At 37.8% G+C, this 19,799-nt stretch overlaps 1 long non-coding RNA gene across 1 annotated transcript; it reads right to left on the bottom strand.

Moving 5' to 3' along the window:
* Positions 1 to 1,283: 1,283 nt before the first annotated feature.
* Positions 1,284 to 4,106, bottom strand: LOC311130219. The gene is made up of 3 exons (XR_014613342.1): positions 4,040 to 4,106; positions 2,475 to 2,687; positions 1,284 to 2,181 (listed from the first exon to the last, which is right to left on the bottom strand). It is a non-coding gene; the product is annotated as an uncharacterized lncRNA (long non-coding RNA).
* Between the last annotated feature and the right edge of the window lie 15,693 nt (positions 4,107 to 19,799).

Genomic DNA, 19,799 nt, shown 5'->3' with positions numbered 1-19,799 from the left:
TATATATATATATATATATATATATATGTATATATATATATATATATATATATATATATATACAGTGGGGAGAACAAGTATTTGATACATTGCTGATTTTGCAGGTTTTCCTACTTACAAAGAATGTAGAGGTCTGTAATTTTTTATCATAGGTACACTTCAACTGTGAGAGACGGAATCTAAATCAAAAATCCAGAAAATCACATTGTATGATTTTTAAGTAATTAATTTGCATTTGCAAAATCCCTCCCAACGTGTTTTCTCTCTTTTTATTTGCTCAGTGTCATTAACCTTGCAAGGGGAGTGTGCTGGAGTATTCAAAACAAGGGTGGCAATAATTTTTTAGATTATATATATATATTTAAAAAAAAATCTTACTTGTTAAACAAAACCTCTTTAACTGAACAATTGTATTAGTTTAAAATAATACAATTTGCCCCAAAAAATTGCATTCAATATAGCTCAGTATTCTTTGCTAACCTTTTTCAAGAGTACCAATAATTATGGACCTGACTGTACAACATCTATCAACAATCAAACGTTGTACCTTTCAACTGCTGCTCTATATAATGTATACAAATAAATAGTAATAGCAACTTGGGTGGTAGAGTAAACACTAGGGTGGGATCAGCTCAGCGGGTGAGTTGAGGAGTGGGGTCCAGTTTTCGTTGAAGGATTTAATTTAGTCTTTGGTGGATGCTGTAATTTTTTCCATTGTGATGTGGTCTGTGAGAAGGTTAATCTGTTGACAATGTCACGGATCCCCCCGGTAATGCTGCTCATTCCGTTCACCAGTACCGGAGGTCTACGTCATTGGCTTTCTAGGCGTCACTGACATGGATCGTTACCACCAACCCCGGTCTATCTTGTCTCATTACGCACACCTGGTTCCCATTCCCCCTGATTAGTATGTGTATATATGTGCCCTCTGTTCCCCATTGTCCTTGTCGATTATTGTCCCATGTCCGTTGGTCTCGAGAGTACCATGTATTGTGGTCTTGCTGTTTACGGGTCTCGTCCCGTGTATTGTGTTGAGGTTACACCTCGCTCTTTGTTTGGGTTACATCCCTTTTGTATATATAGACGTGTTTGTGTTGGGAGGCGTAAATTAAACCCCTAATATGTATTCCTGCGCTTGTCTTCAAATCATTATACAACATGACAGACAAACACAGTTGTTTTCTGTTTTTCTAGTTGAGTAATATTGTTTTCTTGGCGATATTTAAGGTGATTAAAATTGACTGATGATCTCCAAGAAGGCAGAGAGATGGGGAGAGTGGAATGCTGTGACCCAAAAGGGTGGATTAGTTTGTATGGTTTGTTTCCAGAATTGTAGGTTTGGTGGACAGAGCCATGTGCTTGAAAGTAGTTGTCTGGTGTATTGTTCATTCATTATGATGCATGAATCTACTGTTTCTCAATCCTGGTCCTAGGGACCCAAACGGGTGCACATTTCAGTTTTTACCCTAGCACTAACACACTTGATTCAACTAATCATCAAACCTTTAGTTGGGAAACACTGCATGCATCTAACATTCTAGTTCACATGGTTTTTAAATCCAGTGTAATGAGGAAATGTGCAGATTTCTTCTCTGCTATATATATTTGTGCTCCCTGTATGTGTCTTGCACCATCACCCTGTATGCTTAAAATAACATGACTACAACCTTAGAAATAAAACTTTGATTACAATCTTGTGTTGTTGACCTTTGTTAAAATTAGTATGAGTATGTAGGATATCTGGTGGCAACCCCAATCATGTAATGTAATCCCACACACACTCCTAACATCTTACAGAACACATTTTCTCAGTAAGGTAACATTTATTATTTGTTCAAAAACCTACAGTGATTATATTGCTGATTTCGACCATACACTCAGCACTTTTTCACATATCTGTGATTTTTTCTGTTTATTTGTAATCAATAATTTGTATGTAGTTTAATCTGTGTGTATTGTCACTTTCTACTTGGAAGCCAGTGAAATCGAGGTTCTGAGGAAGAGGGGTCTTCTTAAAGGTGTCTTCCAGGATAAGGATGGATTCGCCCTTGAGTTGACTCCCCTTGATGAGGTCACAGAGAGCCATCTTCTCTGCCTTGTAGTAGAGACCCACTCTGCCACCTGTTATGTTGGCTATGGTGATGCTGGGTGCGACAGTTTTTCTGGGATTTTTTTGTTAAGCTAAGGGAACGAGAGAGAGAGAGTCATTGGACAGTGCTGAAATAAATGTGGTTGTCAGTATTAGAAGTTTGCTGAGAACACTGCTATGAGCAACAATAAACAATTTTCTATTTGTATCTATATTTACGCTGGTGCTGGAACTGAGCTGTGAAATGTAATTACTTTATGCTTTGAAATGTCTAATATCAATGTGTGTTATATTCCCATGTTGAATGGCCACAAAACAATAAAATATGAATGTATTTATTATTCATTCATATATAGATTCCCTCCCGCTGGATAGGGTTACATACCGGTATGACTGGGTTTATTGGTCTGGCTGCCAAAGGAAATATTGCCGCTCACAGCGCCTGATATGTTTTGGCCTGATATGGTTTGGCCTGATATGGATTGGCCTGATTTGTCTTGGCATGATATGTCTTGGCCTGGTTTTGTAGGACATTTGGCAACATGTTTTTCTTTATTGCAGTCATTTTGGCTGTTGGTATGTGAAGCACAATCCATTGCTGCAACGATAGAGAAAAGAGAGGGGGAGAGAAAGAGGATAATTAAGGGTTAAGTTGATTAAATTCAGTGGTGGAAAAATTACCCAATTGTCTTGAGTAAAAGTAAAGAAACCTTAATAGAAAATGACTCAAGTCAAAGTCATCCAGTAAAATACTACTTGAGTAAAAGTATTTGGTTTTAAATATCCTGAAGTATCAAAAGTAAATGTAATTGCTCAAATATACGTATGTATCAAAAGTAAAATTCATTTCAAATTCCTCATATTAAGCAAACCAAATGGCACCATTTTGTTATTTTAATTTACAGATAGCCAGGGGCACACTCCAACACTCAGAAAACATTTACAAACGAAGCATGTGTGTTTATTGAGTCCGCCAGATCAGAGGGAGCAGGATGTTCTCTTGACAAGTGTATGAGTTTGACAATTTTCCTGTCCTGCTAAGCGTTCCAAATGTAGCTAGTACTTTTGGGTGTCAAGTAAAAGTTGTCAAAATAAATGAATAGTAAAGTACAGATAACCCAAAAAATTTCTTAAGTAGTACTTTAAAGTATTTTTACTTAAGTACTTTATACCACTGATTCAATGAAAGAATATTCCTCATCCAAACTGTCCACATAAAGCACAGATCTCGATAAGCAAAGTTTATCTCTGCAATCTATCATTATTTCTCACCATTGCACTAAGTGGCATTGCATGTATTTTGCGATGTCTTGGTCCTTATGCTAATTGTAAGTCTTTAAACGATTTGGCAGGGTTTATCACTTTGTGACTGTGGTAACTAGTGACGACCGTTAGAAAGCACTATTCAGTGTTTAAAATGAAAAGGCACCTGCAAAAAAAAATTGTTTATATACTTTGTTGTGCTGTTACATTTGTATCTTTGTTTCATGTCCAATGTGTTATATATCATTTGTGTTGTGTGAACCAAAGCTCTGCTTGTTAAGTAATATCGACCAATATCTTTCAACTCTGCCAAATGATCACTATTTAATAATAATAATAATAATATGCCATTTAACAGACGCTTTTATCCAAAGCGTCTTCCAGTCATGCGTGCATAATTTTTTTTTTGTGTATGGGTGGTCCCGGGGATCGAACCCACTACCTTGGCGTTACAAGCGCCATGCTCTACCAGCTGAGCTACAGAGTAACTGTTCCAGCCATGAGACACACATCTGTTCAAGCTGCCAAATTGTATCTGGAGTTCAATATATTTTATTGTGTCGGAACCTAATACAGTTACTACATGATTCCATATGTGTTATTTCATCGTTTTGATGTCTTCCCTATTATTCTACAATGTAAAAAATAAAGAAAACCTAAAGCATGTATTTCAAATAATGTATTTACCTGTGTCTGTGTGTTCTTCCTCGGTGCAGTGGCGCGCTTGAAGTTTGTAGTAATCAGGTGTTCTAGTGCAGAGTGGAGAGATGTCTCTGCTTTTATAGGGTAGCGCTGACAGAGAGAGGAAGGGTGGGTGGGGAGTCCATTCCAGGTAAATGTTGCCCAATCCATTCCAGGTAAATGTTGATGTTCCAGAGAACTGAAGAGGAGGACTCAGTTCCAGAGAAGCTACGTGGGTGTCACAAGAGCAATACATTTAGATAAGTCAAGCACTAAAACGTATTTCATCTCAAAGGGCCATATCTTTAACTACCCACTGACAGGTAAATCACTGACAATCAATGGAGTTTGATGATCAGCCTAAGAATGAAAAAATTAGCAACCATGTGAGAGTCTCTGAGTTGCTATCTATGTGCAGTGGTTCACTTACTTGTTAAAACTGATCTCAGATCAGCTGGAAGCCTGAAAATCTATGTGCATTGGTTCTCCTGATGCTGTCTCAGGTCCAGTTTGCGTTGGAAGAAGAAGCAGCGGGGTCAGTGGTAGGGCTGGTTGCCATTGTGCTGACAGCTGCTAGTGATGAGGTTGGAGCTCTGGCTGAAGGCTTTGCCACACACCTGGCATGCATGGAGCATCTTACCTGGGATAAGAGGGCAGAGGGGACATACTGTATTAAAGGGGAAGTTCACTATTTTTTACTAAGTTAAAGGGGCAGTGCAGTCAAAAATGGAATTTCAGCCTGTTTAGGTGGGATGGAGTTTTTGTCCCACAGTATGCCTGCACAATCTGATCTGATTATTCTGACCATTCATCTTCTATTTTCATGTGTCATCCTACGTTGAAAAGCGGGTTAGGCTCTAGAGCAGTGGTGTGAAACTTATTTTGCCCCATGGGCAGCATTCGGTCTTCAACGAGGTCCGGAGGGCAGCACTGAAAATGGGTTACATTTTAGTTTGGGGAATTTTCCATAATTCCTGACTGTCATTTTGGTGATTATTAGCAAGCTAGACACAATCAAGAAACTGTATGAATATACAGTGCATTCGGAAAGTATTCAGACAAGGACCCTTTTCCCCATTTTGTTACGTTACAGCCTTATTCTAAAATGGATGAAATTATTTTTCTTCCTCATCAATCTACACACAATACCCCACAATGACAAAGCGAAAACTGGTTTTTAGATATTTTTTCTAATGTATTACAAATAAAAAACATAAGTATTCAGACCCTTTTCTATGAGACTCGTAATTAAGCTCAGGTGCATACTGTTTCCGTTGATCATCCTTGAGATGTTTCTACAGCTTGGTTGGAGTCCACCTGTGGTACATTCAATTGATTGGACATTATTTGGAAAAGCACACACCAGTCTATATCTGTCTATATAAGGTCCCACAGGTGAGAGTGCAGAGCAAAAACCAAGCCATGAGGTCAAAGGAATTGTAAGTGGAGCTCCGAAACAGGATTGTGTCGAGGCACAGATCTGGGGAAGGGTACCAAAACATTTATGCAGCATTGAAGGTTCCCAAGAACACAGTGGCCTCCATCATTCTTAAATGGACGAAGTTTGGAACCACCAAGACTCTTCCTAGAGCTGGCCGCCCAGCCAAACTGAGCAATCGGGGGAGAAAGGCCTTGGTCAGGGAGGTGACCAAGAACCCGATGGTCACTCTGACAGACTTCTAGAGTTCCTCTTTGGAGGTGGGAGAACCTTCCAGAGGGACAATGATCTCTGCAGCACTCCACCAATTAGGCCTTAATGGTAGAGTGGCCAGACGATGATTCATTTAAGATTACACAGAGTGTCCACTGTGTAGAATTTCCACGACAAGTGGCTTCGGGACAAAGTTGTAGTTCTAAAAACGTTTTTTTGCTTTAACATTATGGGGTATTGTGTGTACTTTCCGAAGACACTGTATATGGGTCATTTTAGCAATTACGATTTGTTATCTTTAATGGTTCTGATAAATTAGACATTGTTGCGAACTGTTGGCATATAGGCCTTGATAAATGCACACATATTTGTTTATGGCCAGTAGTAGGGTTGGTTGCCACTGTGCTGAAGGCTGTGAGTGAAGAGGTTGGAGCTCTGGCTGAAGGCTTTGCCACACACCTGGCACGCATGGGGCTTCTCATCTGGGATAGAAAAACAGAGAGGACATACTGTATTAAAGGGGAAGTTCACTATTTTATAAGTTAAAGGGGCAGTGCAGTCAAAAATGTGATTTTCCTTCCACATTATATTGTCAAAATAAAAATAACCCTCTGAGATTGTGAAAATTAGGATAATGCCTTTTTAGTGTAGGAGCTTTCAGCCTGTTCAGGTGGGATGGAGTTTTTGTCCCACAGTATGACATCACAATCTGATCAGATTTTTCTGATACATTTTTATTTTTTTATTTTATTTCACCTTTATTTAACCAGGTAAGCCAGTTAAGAACAAGTTCTCATTTACAACTGCGACCTGGCCAAGATAAAGCAAAGCAATGCGATAAAAACAACAACACAGAGTTATATATGGGGTAAAACAAAACATAAAGTCAAAAATACAACAGAAAATATATATAGAGTGTGTGCAAATGTAGCAAGTTATGGAGGTAAGGCAATAAATAGGCTATAGTGCAAAATAATTACAATTAGTATTAACACTTGAATGATAGATGTGCAAGAGATTATGTGCAAATAGAGATACTGGGGTGCAAATGAGCAAAATAAATAACAATATAGGGATGAGGTAGTTGGGTGGGCTAATTTCGGATGGGCTGTGTACAGGTGCAGTGATCGGTAAGGTGCTCTGACAACTGATGCTTAAAGTCTCCAGCTTCAGAGATTTTTACAATTGCAATGATCAGTCATCTTCTATTTTAATATGTGTCCTCCTATGTTGAAGGTGTAAGCAGGGTAGGCTCTAGAGTCGTGGTGTCAAACTCATTATGCCCCAGGGGTAGCCTTCGGTCTTCAATGAGACATGGAGGGCCGCTCAGAAAATGGGTAAGATTGTAGTTTGGGGAATTTTCCATGATCCCTGACTGTCTAGATTTCATTTCGGTGATTATTAGCGAGCTAGACACAGTCAAGAAACTGTATGAATGTACATAGGTCCATTGTCATTTCTACACAGTTTTGATTTGTGTTTAGTCCTTTTAAAGTATATTGAGGCTCAGGGAAATAAATTAAACAAAATATTTGGAGTTATTGACATTTTCCAGGTATTTCCGCAGCGCTTAATGCCCTGCCAGGTTGACCCTCCGGCTGGACATTTTGACTGTGACCATGACAAAGACAAGATCTCTATTCCAATAGAATACATGTTGACTCACCTGTATGAATGAAGGTGTGTTTCTTCATGTCAAACTTCTGGGGAAATTAGTTTAGCAGGTGGGTGGATAGGGTACTTAAACACTTCCCACACACACCTTACAGCCAAACGTACGCTCCTGAAACACGAGAACACATCATACTATATAGGCTACATATTTTGTGGAACATTTTATTTAGTGGGTTTTCACATTGATTTCAATCACAGTTTCATGTGAAGTATAATAATATATTTATTTTTTACAAACACACCAAACAAAACAAACTAATATACAGTGTTGTGAAAAAGCATTTGCCCCCTTTCTGATTTTGTCTACTTTTGCATATTTTTTATCCTGAATGTTATCTTTTTGATACTGAATGTTATCAGATCTTCAACCAAAACCTAATATTATATAAATGGAACCTGAGTTTACAAATAACAAAAAAAAGGTACAGTTATTTTATTTATTTTATTAACAAAGTTATGCAACACCCAATTCCCCTGTGTGAAAAAGTAATTGCCCCCTTACACTCAATGACTGGTTGCACTTTTATAGGGTAGCGCTGACAGAGAGAGTGAGGGTGGGTTGGGATCACCCTCAAACAATGTTCTACTTTTACCCCTATTGTAAGGTTTAAAAACAAACAAAACAAACATGTATCCTTATTGGAAGGCATTGTTTGCATTTTAGTCTACCCTAACAATGTTACTCTTTATATTTATTACCAATTTCTGTAGGATATTCACTTTCTGCTTCACACTCATTAAATGTCTATTATTTTAGAATGAATATGTAATGCGCTGAAATGATCAAATACATCGGCCAATTCAGAACGGGAGAGCGGGAGCTTCCTTTTTTAAATGTAGCTGTCAACACTAGAGTTTGTTTCAGGGATCAACATTTCTTATAACTGGGCTAGCACTGCATATAAGTCTACTGTTATTGGAGTGTTCTGTCCATGATGAGTCTGGCTCCTGAAACAGGATAGACTGGGAAACAGTGTCAGACCCCCACTCCTCCTGGGGGAGTGGTTCAATTTGCCTGCTTACTGATTGGTTTAATATCCCATCGTTTGGGATATCAACTAAAACTCCACCTGGGGTACAATACATTGTAGCAATAAGTTTAGTTAACAAGTCTCTACCTAACAAGTTACACAGTTGGGTGGGTGAATACAGAAAATCATTTTCAACATTAATAGGTCTTATGGAATAGGACATGGGTTTTGTTTCAAAATGTATTACCAGGGAACAGGAAATCCCATACGTGTTAGCACCTGTATCTACCAACATAGGAATTTCCTTCCCCTATATGTTTACCATAATATTTGGGGCAGATTGGTCTCCTTTTACCTGAGGGCATTGCTGTATCAAAGATTTTGTTTCCCCTGAGGGGCTTCCTTATTGTGGCTGGTTACTATCAACCTTTGTACCCTTCAACTGCTGCTCCATATAATGTATACAAATAAATAGTAATAGCAACTTGGGTGGTAGAGGAAACACTAGGGTGGGATCAGTGGTAGCTGAAAGAAGTTGAGGTGTGGAGTCCAGTTTTTGTTGTAGGTTTGAATTTTGTCTTTGGTGGATGCTGTAATTTTTTCATTGTGATGTCGTCTGTGAGAAGGTTAACTCGTTGACAAAATAGACTGTTCGTTTCTGTTTTTGTAGTTGAGTAATATTGTTTTCTTGGCGATATTTAAGGTGATTAAAATTGACTGATGATCTCCAAGAAGGCAGAGAGATGGGGAGAGTGGAATGCTGTGACCCAAAAGGGTGGATTAGTTTGTGTATGGTTTCTTTCCAGAATTGTAGGGTGGGTGGACAGAGTTTCTCAGTCCTGGTCCAAGGGACCCAAAGGGGTGCACATTTTTGTTTTTGTCCTAGCACTAACACACTTGATTCAACTCATCATCACTCATGTGTGTTGGAAAACACTGCATTTACAGTGCATTCGGAAAGCATTCAGACCCCTTGACTTTTTCCACATTTTGTTACATTACAGCCTTATTCTAAAATGGATTAAATAGTTTTTTCCCTCATCAATCTACACACAATATCCCATAATGACAAAGCAATTTTTTGTTGTAATTGTTGCAAATGTATTACAACTAATAAACGGAAATATCAGATTTACATAAATATTCAGACCCTTTACTCAGTACTTTGTTGAAACACCTTTGGCAGCAATTACAGCCTCGTATTCTTGGGTATGACGCTACAAGCTTGGCACACCTGTATTTGGGGAGTTTCTCCCTTTCTTCTCTGCAGATCCTCTCAAGCTCTGTCAGGTTTGATGGGGAGCGTCGCTGCACAGCTATTTTCAGGTCTCTACAGAAATGTTTGATCGGGTTCAAATTCAGGCTCTGGCTGGGCCACTCAAGGACATTCAGAGACTTGTCCCAAATACAGTGGGGAGAACAAGTATTCGATACACTGCCGATTTTGCAGGTTTTCCTACTTACAAAGCATGTAGAGGTCTGTAATCTTCAACTGGTACACTTCAACTGTGAGAGACGGAATCTAAAACAAAAATCCAGAAAATCACATTGTATGATTTTTAAGTAATTATTTTTCATTTTATTGCATGACATAAGTATTTGATACATCAGAAAAGCAGAACTTAATATTTGGTACAGAAACCTTTGTTTGCAATTACAGAGATCATACGTTTCCTGTAGGTCTTGACCAGGATTGCACACACTGCAGCAGGGATTTTGGCCCACTCCTCCTGTGGTATTATTTTATGTATCATGAAGGCAAGTGTAGGGAAAGGTCAAAGGTAAAATAATAATATTAGTAATAAGCATGGATATGTTGTAAAATTGAAAATCTATATGCCTTGGAGTGTTTATGGATTGAGAGCCAGTTGAATTCAGAGCAGAGATAATTATGTGTTTTTCATGAAAACTCCTGCAGCTGGTTTAGGAATGTCAATGACGTGATGGCTGTGGAGATAGAAGTAACAATGGAACTAGTGTTTGCATTTTTTTATGTTTATGACCTTATGACCTGACACATGGCCACATGCACATAATCTCAGGGGCTGAGAGGATGATGAATGATAAATGTTTTATAATGTATTATGAAATGATAATGGTGAAACAGAATGAACATGTTTGATATTTTATAATCCAGATATATGTTTAAATAATGAATATAGACATTAAGTATATGATGTGTTCTTTCAAAAGGGTTTTTTAAACTGTGGCCATGGGGTTGTATAGACATCTGGTTTGCATTTACATTAGTTTTTTAAGAAGGGGCTTTTGAGAAGGGGCCTAGGCACGCAGCCAATAGAATGATCGAATGAGAGGGTGGTACCGAACTAAAAAAAGTTAGGAATGTTTGTACATGTGGCTATAAAATTGAGCGCTTGGCGAAAAAGGGACAGTCTTTGTCTCTTTGGAAAAAGGCTCGGCTTTGTTTTTTAAATAAAGTCTAAATTCTTAAATTCACAGGCTCTGATGTCTTGAGAGATATTTTTGAGTTGATTATCTAGTCAAATGTTTCTACAACATAATTGGCACCCCAGATGGGACTTGATAGGGATCAGTGACGGTATGTATTTGCAGTTGTGAAACGGCTTGGACGGACCATACAAACAAAAGCGGCCGCTTTTAAAAAGGTAAGAAGTTCTTACTAAAATAGTATAAAGTTTGTGTGGTCCGATCCGGGACTCGGCAACATCTAAAGAAATACCAAGTAGGTCTCTCCAAATTTAAGAACCAGAAAGTTAGACACTAGGAGCTTTTGAATTTAAGAATACATGTCGCTGTTGTTTGTCTGAACCGTCTGTTCAATTGATTTGATTCATTTGATTCATTTGATTCAGTTGATTCATCTTGCTGATTGCTCTGTCTGGGTCATTTCGACACGGGTGGTTGTACGGCTGGTTGAGCGATCAGACAATAACAGGTTAAGTCCTGCAGATACCGCTTTAGACGTTAATCGTCTTGAGGACTGCATAGGTAGGCAGAAATCCTGGGTAATACCGCTTCTTTTTCTGTGTTGAGGAAGTGTAACAGAAAAATTAGGGCAGAATTGACAGGTCGCTTAGGAAGCGTAGTAGAAGTCCAGGTATGTAATACTTAGGGGGCTATAAATAGAAATCTTGTGGATACCGCTTTGGAGGGCTATAATTAGCATTCCATTGGGCTGAACAGACAAGATTACTTACGGATACCGCTCTGATGATAAATTCTTTGTTAGAGGTCTGTACGGGTAAGTAGTGAATCATCCTGTGTTGTGATGATGTCAATATTATGTAGGGTCTATCAGGTAAAAAAGTTAGGTCATCCTGAGTAGGTGAACGGGTTAAATAGCTACAAGGGCTTCCAAATTTTGATAAAGTGTTATATATAGAGTAGGTCTGCTCATCTCGTATGGTGAATGGGTTGCTTGTGCGGCTGTGAGTCATTCAACTGTCTGATTCATTTGGGCACAAGTGGCTGCTCATCTGTGTGAGTGAGAATATAATATTAAATCCTGCAAGTAGATAGCCTTTCTGTAAGGAAGGGAAATCTATTTGAGGTTGGTTGAAGCTTCTGTCTGATGGAGAAAGGTTTGCCCAATCTCACATTAGGAAAGAGAAGAATAAATGGTGCGTGGATATTCATTGACCAACTGAGTGTAGAAAATTCACGTTACCAGGAGGGGTAGAATAAATCCTGTTGGAGGAATAGGTCACGTTTATTGGTGTGGTCATATGACGTCTATGCATTGTATTTTGATACATCTGTTAGAGTATGTTTCGGACGATATATTTAGAAACTTTAGAGGTAATGCAGTATTATGATAAATTGACTACGTAAAATAATAAAACTATAGGTGTTGACTTGTTCAAACACGTAGGCGGATGTGGAAATGGGAGAGAGTACATAGGACATGTGGTAGAATTAAGCATAATAATAAACTATATATTATTTCAGAAGCAGATATATAATTCATTTGGTTAGGTTGTTAGATCTGTTTTCAAATCAATGAATGTGGGGTTTGACTTGTTGGCTGCTAAGTTGATTACGTTGAGCGTGTGAGAACTGTGTCCTTCAGAACTATTTTCTGATAAAGTGTGGTATAATCCAGATACTAATACTACTGACTATTATCATTGGAATAAAAGAGGATTAACTTGTCATTTCGATAAAGCATGGATTCTGCATCGCTGAACAGAGTCTAGGTTTTCTAAGTATAGTTTAGCTATAGTTGGGGGTTGTTTAGATTGAAGGAACAGTCAGGATAGGATTGGAAGATCTAGTAGCCTGCGTCTTTTCAGACTGAAGGACTCACTTATTCAACGGGAAAGGAGGAGTGTCTATAGTCTAAATCAGAAAGGACAGTTACATTTGAATAGCGGACTGGCAATTTGGATAAGAGATTTGGCCATAATTTGAATTGTTTAGGTAGACTGGAATGAAAGTAAGGTATTTTAATAATATTAATATACATATATTATTGGCTATTGTTGGGATGTGAATAGATTTTACTAAAAGCATGAATTAGTTTCCGGTAAAAAGAGAGTCATACTTGTTTGACTGTATCGAGCTGAAATAGTTATTTAAAGACATTTTGAATAGTTGGATGGAAAACATCTATTTGACAAAATTCTAATTGTTATTATTTTATTCTATGGTTTGCGTCACCAGTGGTGTATGCGAATATTTGGTGAATTGTAGAATGATAATGTATTTTCATTACGTGAACTAGGGGATGCAAGGAGCTTTGGCTATTATGCTGAGTGAATAAGCACCCATTTATAGTGGGTTCTAGATTTGTTGACTAAACAAACGTATATTTTAAACAAAAGTAATGCAATAGGCTACAATTATAACATTATCAGAAAAGGGCGCTATACGCTCATCGGTGGCCGGGTAGCTCAGTTGGTAGAGCACGGTGCTTACAACGCCAGGGTTGGGTGTTCGATTCCCAAGGGGGGCTAGTATAAGTATAATAATGTATGAGCACACTAATTGTGAGTCGCTTGGAATGAGAGCATCTGCTAAATGACTAAAATGTTAACGGAGAGGAGACAACGTGGTAGTAATTTTTAGTCATTGAATGAGGTTTTGCTAAATTAAACGAGTGACAATGGTGGAATATGTCTATAAATAAATCGGATTGTGATAAATGGATGATTTCAATATATGAGGTAAACTATAGCAAGTGTATGGTGTTACTTGTAGCTTACATAGCAAGGATAGTTAATTCATTCTGTAATGGCGGAGTGATGGTTTAATTATGTGGCTATGATTTTAGTTGATTACAGGAGAAATAGGATATAGTTTACGACGCATGGAAAAGTGAATGTCTTATATGGTAATAGATCAATTGAACCAAACATGACGTTACTACGGCAATTTAGGATGGTTAATGTTGTTAAGTGGGGTTTTTAAACCCTATGATAGAGGTAAATGCAGAACGCTGTTTGAAAGTGGTTTTATTTCGTCTGCTAGGAAAAATTGAAGAATTTCAATTTTTTCTCTGTGGATGTTAAACTTGCTGAAACGTGAGAGCGCTATAATGGACGTTGTGGGTTACGTTAGGTGTACGGGGATCGCGTGGTTTGTGGGAGGTCGTTGAATGTTATTGGCAGGAGATTGCTGGCTAGTTAGCGGTGAAAGCTAGTGTGGTTTTCGTTGGGTGATGTCATTTGCTCTATGAACTGGAAGTAGATGCTTTGTGTGGCACTGGTGGAGCGCCGGGTAACGGTACTTTTATGGTGAAAGTTGTCAATGTGTGCAGAGGGTCCCTGGTTCGAATCCAGTAGGGGACAGAAAGCAAATCTTTTACATTGAGGTTATTGATGTGAATTACTGGTTTCATTGATAACATTATAGGGAAGATGTCCTACCAATCTATGTCGGATAGGATAACATAGTAATTGAAATAGCATATTGGTGAATTGGATGTTTTATTGGTTTATATTTAGGAGAATGAGAATATGTTATTAGGTAGTATTGCTTTGTGGAGACGATTAACTAATGAAGAACATGTCTCGATAGTTGAATAAGGAACGATATTTGATAATTGATCATTTTATTATGACATTATATAGTTTGTTTAAACAGCAGTGAGTTATGATGATGTTTTATTACTTCAGATAACGATGAATTGTTTATAGTACGTTGAACCTTGGGAGGTAGTTGTTGCTGTTGACTTGATGGATTAAGTAGACATTTTTTTATGGGTTTTGGATTATGAAACAATAAGTTTATATTTGGGGAAAAAAAAGAACATCGATGCAACAGTTTGCGACGTTTAAATTACTAAAAAGGGGTTATAGGTTTATAGTGGAAGGTGGAGTTAACTTAATAAAATGGGTTATTATATAGTGTCTTCTAAATGGGAGTTTTCTTTTAAGAATTGATGAGAGTCTCCTATAATATTAGGTTAAAGGTAAAGTAGGACACGACGTATCAAACAATTTTAAAATCGATGCTGGGGTTAATGATTGTTGATGAGATAGGACTGGGGATATATGTATGATGTTTTGTATGTAATTACTATCTTTGGATTGATGATTATATGTTAACGACATGTATACTTTCTCTTCCAGGAACATGGGGATTTCTTTATTGGGAGGTTAGAAAAGTATTTAGGCTAGGGTGGAACTAGTTAGTAAAATTAAGTAGTTTTATTTTTAGGTTGTCATAGGGAGCTACAAAAATAAATAAGGCCTGGCCATTTTTGTTTGTTTATTGGTTTACTATATGGTGTTCAAATAACCACAAACAAACTACTTAGTATGAAATGTTAGTTGTATAGGATTTTTATTTCTATTTGGGGTTTTTTGACAGGATGGAAGTGAAATATCTTAAAGGGGCATACACATGTAATTTGGGGTTATTTACTGAGGGATAAGTAAATATGTATGATTTATTTTGAAAAGAGCTGTAATAAGGTATTACAACATTTATGAAAGGTTTTGATGGTTGTTAGAAGTAGTATACTATAGGATGAAACAATTCATTGAATGATTTCAATGACCTCTGAAATCTGTCCTGGCTTTATAGTGTGACCTGATCACCCGCACTATGAATTCTAGAGGCATGCTGAATTAAGGGGTTAGATAAAATAAGGATAATTGTGAAGAAGTTTACAAATTGGAAAAATCCTATATATAAATGAGTCTAAACAGGACAAGGATGTAGTGAGAGAGTTAGTCCTGAATGAGAAGTATTCATTGAATAGTGTTATGGAATACAGTTAAGTAAAGATATGCTCAAGGGTTGTCATTTTAAGGTTAGTTATTATTTTAGGTTTGATAGGCAATATTGTTTTGTTTTGTTTTTTGTACACATGAATCACGATGTGATGTATGTGTCCAAGGGGGGAAGTTGGGATTACAGAGGTTTTAATGGTTTATTATGGTTTTGTGGGGAAGTATGCAAGGTGTATTAAGGATGTGAAAGTAGTAATAATGTGTTATGGGTTATACCGACGATGGTACGGATAGAGGGGAGTATTGGGTATCATCTTAACCATTGTACCAGAGTGAGGGAACTGATGATTGAGAGATTCCAGATCTCCAAGACGCACCAGATATCCTTATCATTGATTTCTATGTATTTGACTAGTTACCTGAGAATAAGGGGAATGGAGTACTGATAATAATAATAAAGAGCAGAAGAACAAGACATAGAAGGGATATAGAAAGGAGTAGAATGTAGATTCTTGCACAGGCAGGAACCATAACTAAAAATACAGGAAGGGATCACTATTAGAATACAAGGGTTAAAATAGTATTGGTGTGTGAGAAACCAGCACAAAGAGTATGGGGAAGTCACATGGGGTAGTGTGACTTTAAGATAATGAAAGAAAGAGACAGGTGAATCATAGACATAAGGAGAACAGTCCAAGACTTAGATAAACAATTTGATGTAGTATGTGGTGTTAGATTTCCAGGGGAAAGTGTTATTAGAAGAGAGAAGTATAAGCAAGTGTTAGAATAGGAACAAAGAAAGGGAAACACTAGATTAATGTCAAATAGGGTATGAGCAAAAATATAGGAATGTTACAATAAAACAATTGGGTTATATAGTTTGGAAGAATTCAAGGGAGAATGTGAAACATAATGATTTGTCATGTAGACGATGTTACTAGGGATGTTTTGGATTGGAAATTAACTCAACTGAACTGTTATGATCTGTCCTTTCCTGAGGTTACAACGGATGGTGTCGTAATGCATTGCAGAGATCAATTGGCTCAGAACGGTGTAAACCTCAATAAAAACCAAAAATCCTCTACTTGGCTGAAGAGGAAACAACAAAGGCGTTGAAGATGTTCCTGTCTCTTGTTCACTTCTGCATCAAATCAAAGCAATATACTGGTTTGCACATGGACAAAACAGGATGATGGTGGAGGTGTGGTGGTTCAGGTGTGACATTGGAATTGGGACATTGTTATGGGTAATTCAAGATGAACTATGAACAACATAATGAAGAATAATGAAGACGCCAGAAGATTGAGTGCCGGTAGAGGAAGGAGTGTTAGTTGAGGTAGTATGTTGATTAAGGAGGTATTATACACTACTAAATTTATAGTAATTTGGACAATGCATTAGGGTACTGATCTGATGTAATTCTTGTTATGAGGAAGTTAATGCTAGAATTATTATAATATAAATATACATTCAGCCAGTATCGATATGTGCCAAGGTGAGAGTTTTAACTTGAATGATGGAACAAAGGTGACTAATTAAGAATTGTCATTTTAAAGTGTTTTGGGTAATTCATTTGATTATGATTATAAATTATAAGTGGACTGACTGATCTGAATAACTTGTAATATTAATGCTTAGTGATGTTGACATGGCAATTACTTGATTAGATATGGATATTGATTATTTTGATTGTTATAATACTTGTGATATGAGTGATTAATCTTTGTATTGATGGGACAATATTATAATGTCCCAAAGGGGGGATATGTGGTATTATTTTATGTATCATGAAGGCAAGTGTAGGGAAAGGTCAAAGGTAAAATAATAATATTAGTAATAAGCATGGATATGTTGTAAAATTGAAAATCTATATGCCTTGGAGTGTTTATGGATTGAGAGCCAGTTGAATTCAGAGCAGAGATAATTATGTGTTTTTCATGAAAACTCCTGCAGCTGGTTTAGGAATGTCAATGACGTGATGGCTGTGGAGATAGAAGTAACAATGGAACTAGTGTTTGCATTTTTTTATGTTTATGACCTTATGACCTGACACATGGCCACATGCACATAATCTCAGGGGCTGAGAGGATGATGAATGATAAATGTTTTATAATGTATTATGAAATGATAATGGTGAAACAGAATGAACATGTTTGATATTTTATAATCCAGATATATGTTTAAATAATGAATATAGACATTAAGTATATGATGTGTTCTTTCAAAAGGGTTTTTTAAACTGTGGCCATGGGGTTGTATAGACATCTGGTTTGCATTTACATTAGTTTTTTAAGAAGGGGCTTTTGAGAAGGGGCCTAGGCACGCAGCCAATAGAATGATCGAATGAGAGGGTGGTACCGAACTAAAAAAAGTTAGGAATGTTTGTACATGTGGCTATAAAATTGAGCGCTTGGCGAAAAAGGGACAGTCTTTGTCTCTTTGGAAAAAGGCTCGGCTTTGTTTTTTAAATAAAGTCTAAATTCTTAAATTCACAGGCTCTGATGTCTTGAGAGATATTTTTGAGTTGATTATCTAGTCAAATGTTTCTACAACACTCCATACAGACCTTCTACAGATCCTTCAGGTTTCGGGGCTGTCGCTGGGCAATACGGACTTTCAGCTCCCTCCAAAGATATTCTATTGGGTTCAGGTCTGGAGACTGGCTTGGCCACTCCAGGACCTTGAGATGCTTCTTACGGAGCCACTCCTTAGTTGCCCTGGCTGTGTGGTTCGGGTCGTTGTCATGCTGGAAGACCCAGCCACGACCCATCTTCAATGCTCTTACTGAGGGAAGGAGGTTGTTGGCCAAGATCTTGCGATACATGGCCCCATCCATCCTCCCCTCAATACGGTGCATTCGTCCTGTCCCCTTTGCAGAAAAGCATCCCCAAAGAATGATGTTTCCACCTCCATGCTTCACGGTTGGGATGGTGTTCTTGGGGTTGTACTCATCCTTCTTTTTCCTCCAAACACGGCGAGTGGAGTTTAGACCAAAAAGCTCTATTTTTGTCTCATCAGACCACATGACATTCTCCCATTCCTCCTCTGGATCATCCAGATGGTCATTGGCAAACGTCAGACGGGCCTGGACATGCGCTGGCTTGAGCAGGGGGACCTTGCGTGCGCTGCAGGATTTTAATCCATGATGGCATAGTGTGTTACTAATGGTTTTCTTTGAGACTGTGGTCCCAGCTCTCTTCAGGTCATTGACCAGGTCCTGCCGTGTAGTTCTGGGCTGATCCCTCACCTTCCTCATGATCATTGATGCCCCACGAGGTGAGATCTTGCATGGAGCCCCAGACCGAGGGTGATTGACCGTCATCTTGAACTTCTTCCATTTTCTAATAATTGCGCCAACAGTTGTTGCCTTCTCACCAAGCTGCTTGCCTATTGTCCTGTAGCCCATCCCAGCCTTGTGCAGGTCTACAATTGTATCCCTGATGTCCTTACACAGCTCTCTGGTCTTGGCAATTGTGGAAAGGTTGGAGTCTGTTTGATTGAGTGTGTGGACAGGTGTCTTTTATACAGGTAACGAGTTCAAACAGGTGCAGTTAATACAGGTAATGAGTGGAGAACAGGAGGGCTTCTTAAAGAAAAACTAACAGGTCTGTGAGAGCCGGAATTCTTACTGGTTGGTAGGTGATCAAATACTTATGTCATGCAATAAAATGCAAATTAATTACTTAAAAATCATACAATGTGATTTTCTGGATTTTTGTTTTAGATTCCGTCTCTCACAGTTGAAGTGTACCTATGATAAAAATTACAGACCTCTACATGCTTTGTAAGTAGGAAAATCTGCAAAATCGGCAGTGTATCAAATACTTGTTCTCCCCACTGTATATATATATACACTACCGGTCAAAAGTTTTAGAACACCTACTCATTCAAGGGTTTTTCTTGATTTTTACTATTTTCTACATTGTAGAAAAATAGTGAAGACAACCAAACTATGAAATAACACATATGGAATCATGTAGTAACCAACAAAGTGTTAAACAAATCAAAATATATTTTATATTTGAGATTCTTCAAATAGCCACCCTTTGCCTTGATGACAGCTTTGCACACTCATAAAATATATTTTCATTTGTTTAACACTTTTTTGGTTACTACTTGATTCCATATGTGTTATTTCATAGTTTTGATGTAGAAAATAGTAAAAATAAAGAAAAACCCGTGAATGAGTAGGTGTTCTAAAACTTTTGACCGGTAGTGTATATTCCCACATACTCCGGCAGGTAGCCACTAGCTCTTGTTTGCTGAATGTTAAATACAGCAGCCAATAGAACTCACGTGTAGTTTGAAAG

This window comes from Coregonus lavaretus, assembly GCF_964263955.1.
Source record: "Coregonus lavaretus genome assembly, chromosome: 6".
NCBI lineage: Eukaryota > Metazoa > Chordata > Actinopteri > Salmoniformes > Salmonidae > Coregonus > Coregonus lavaretus.
This window is presented reverse-complemented; position numbering and strand designations above follow the sequence as displayed.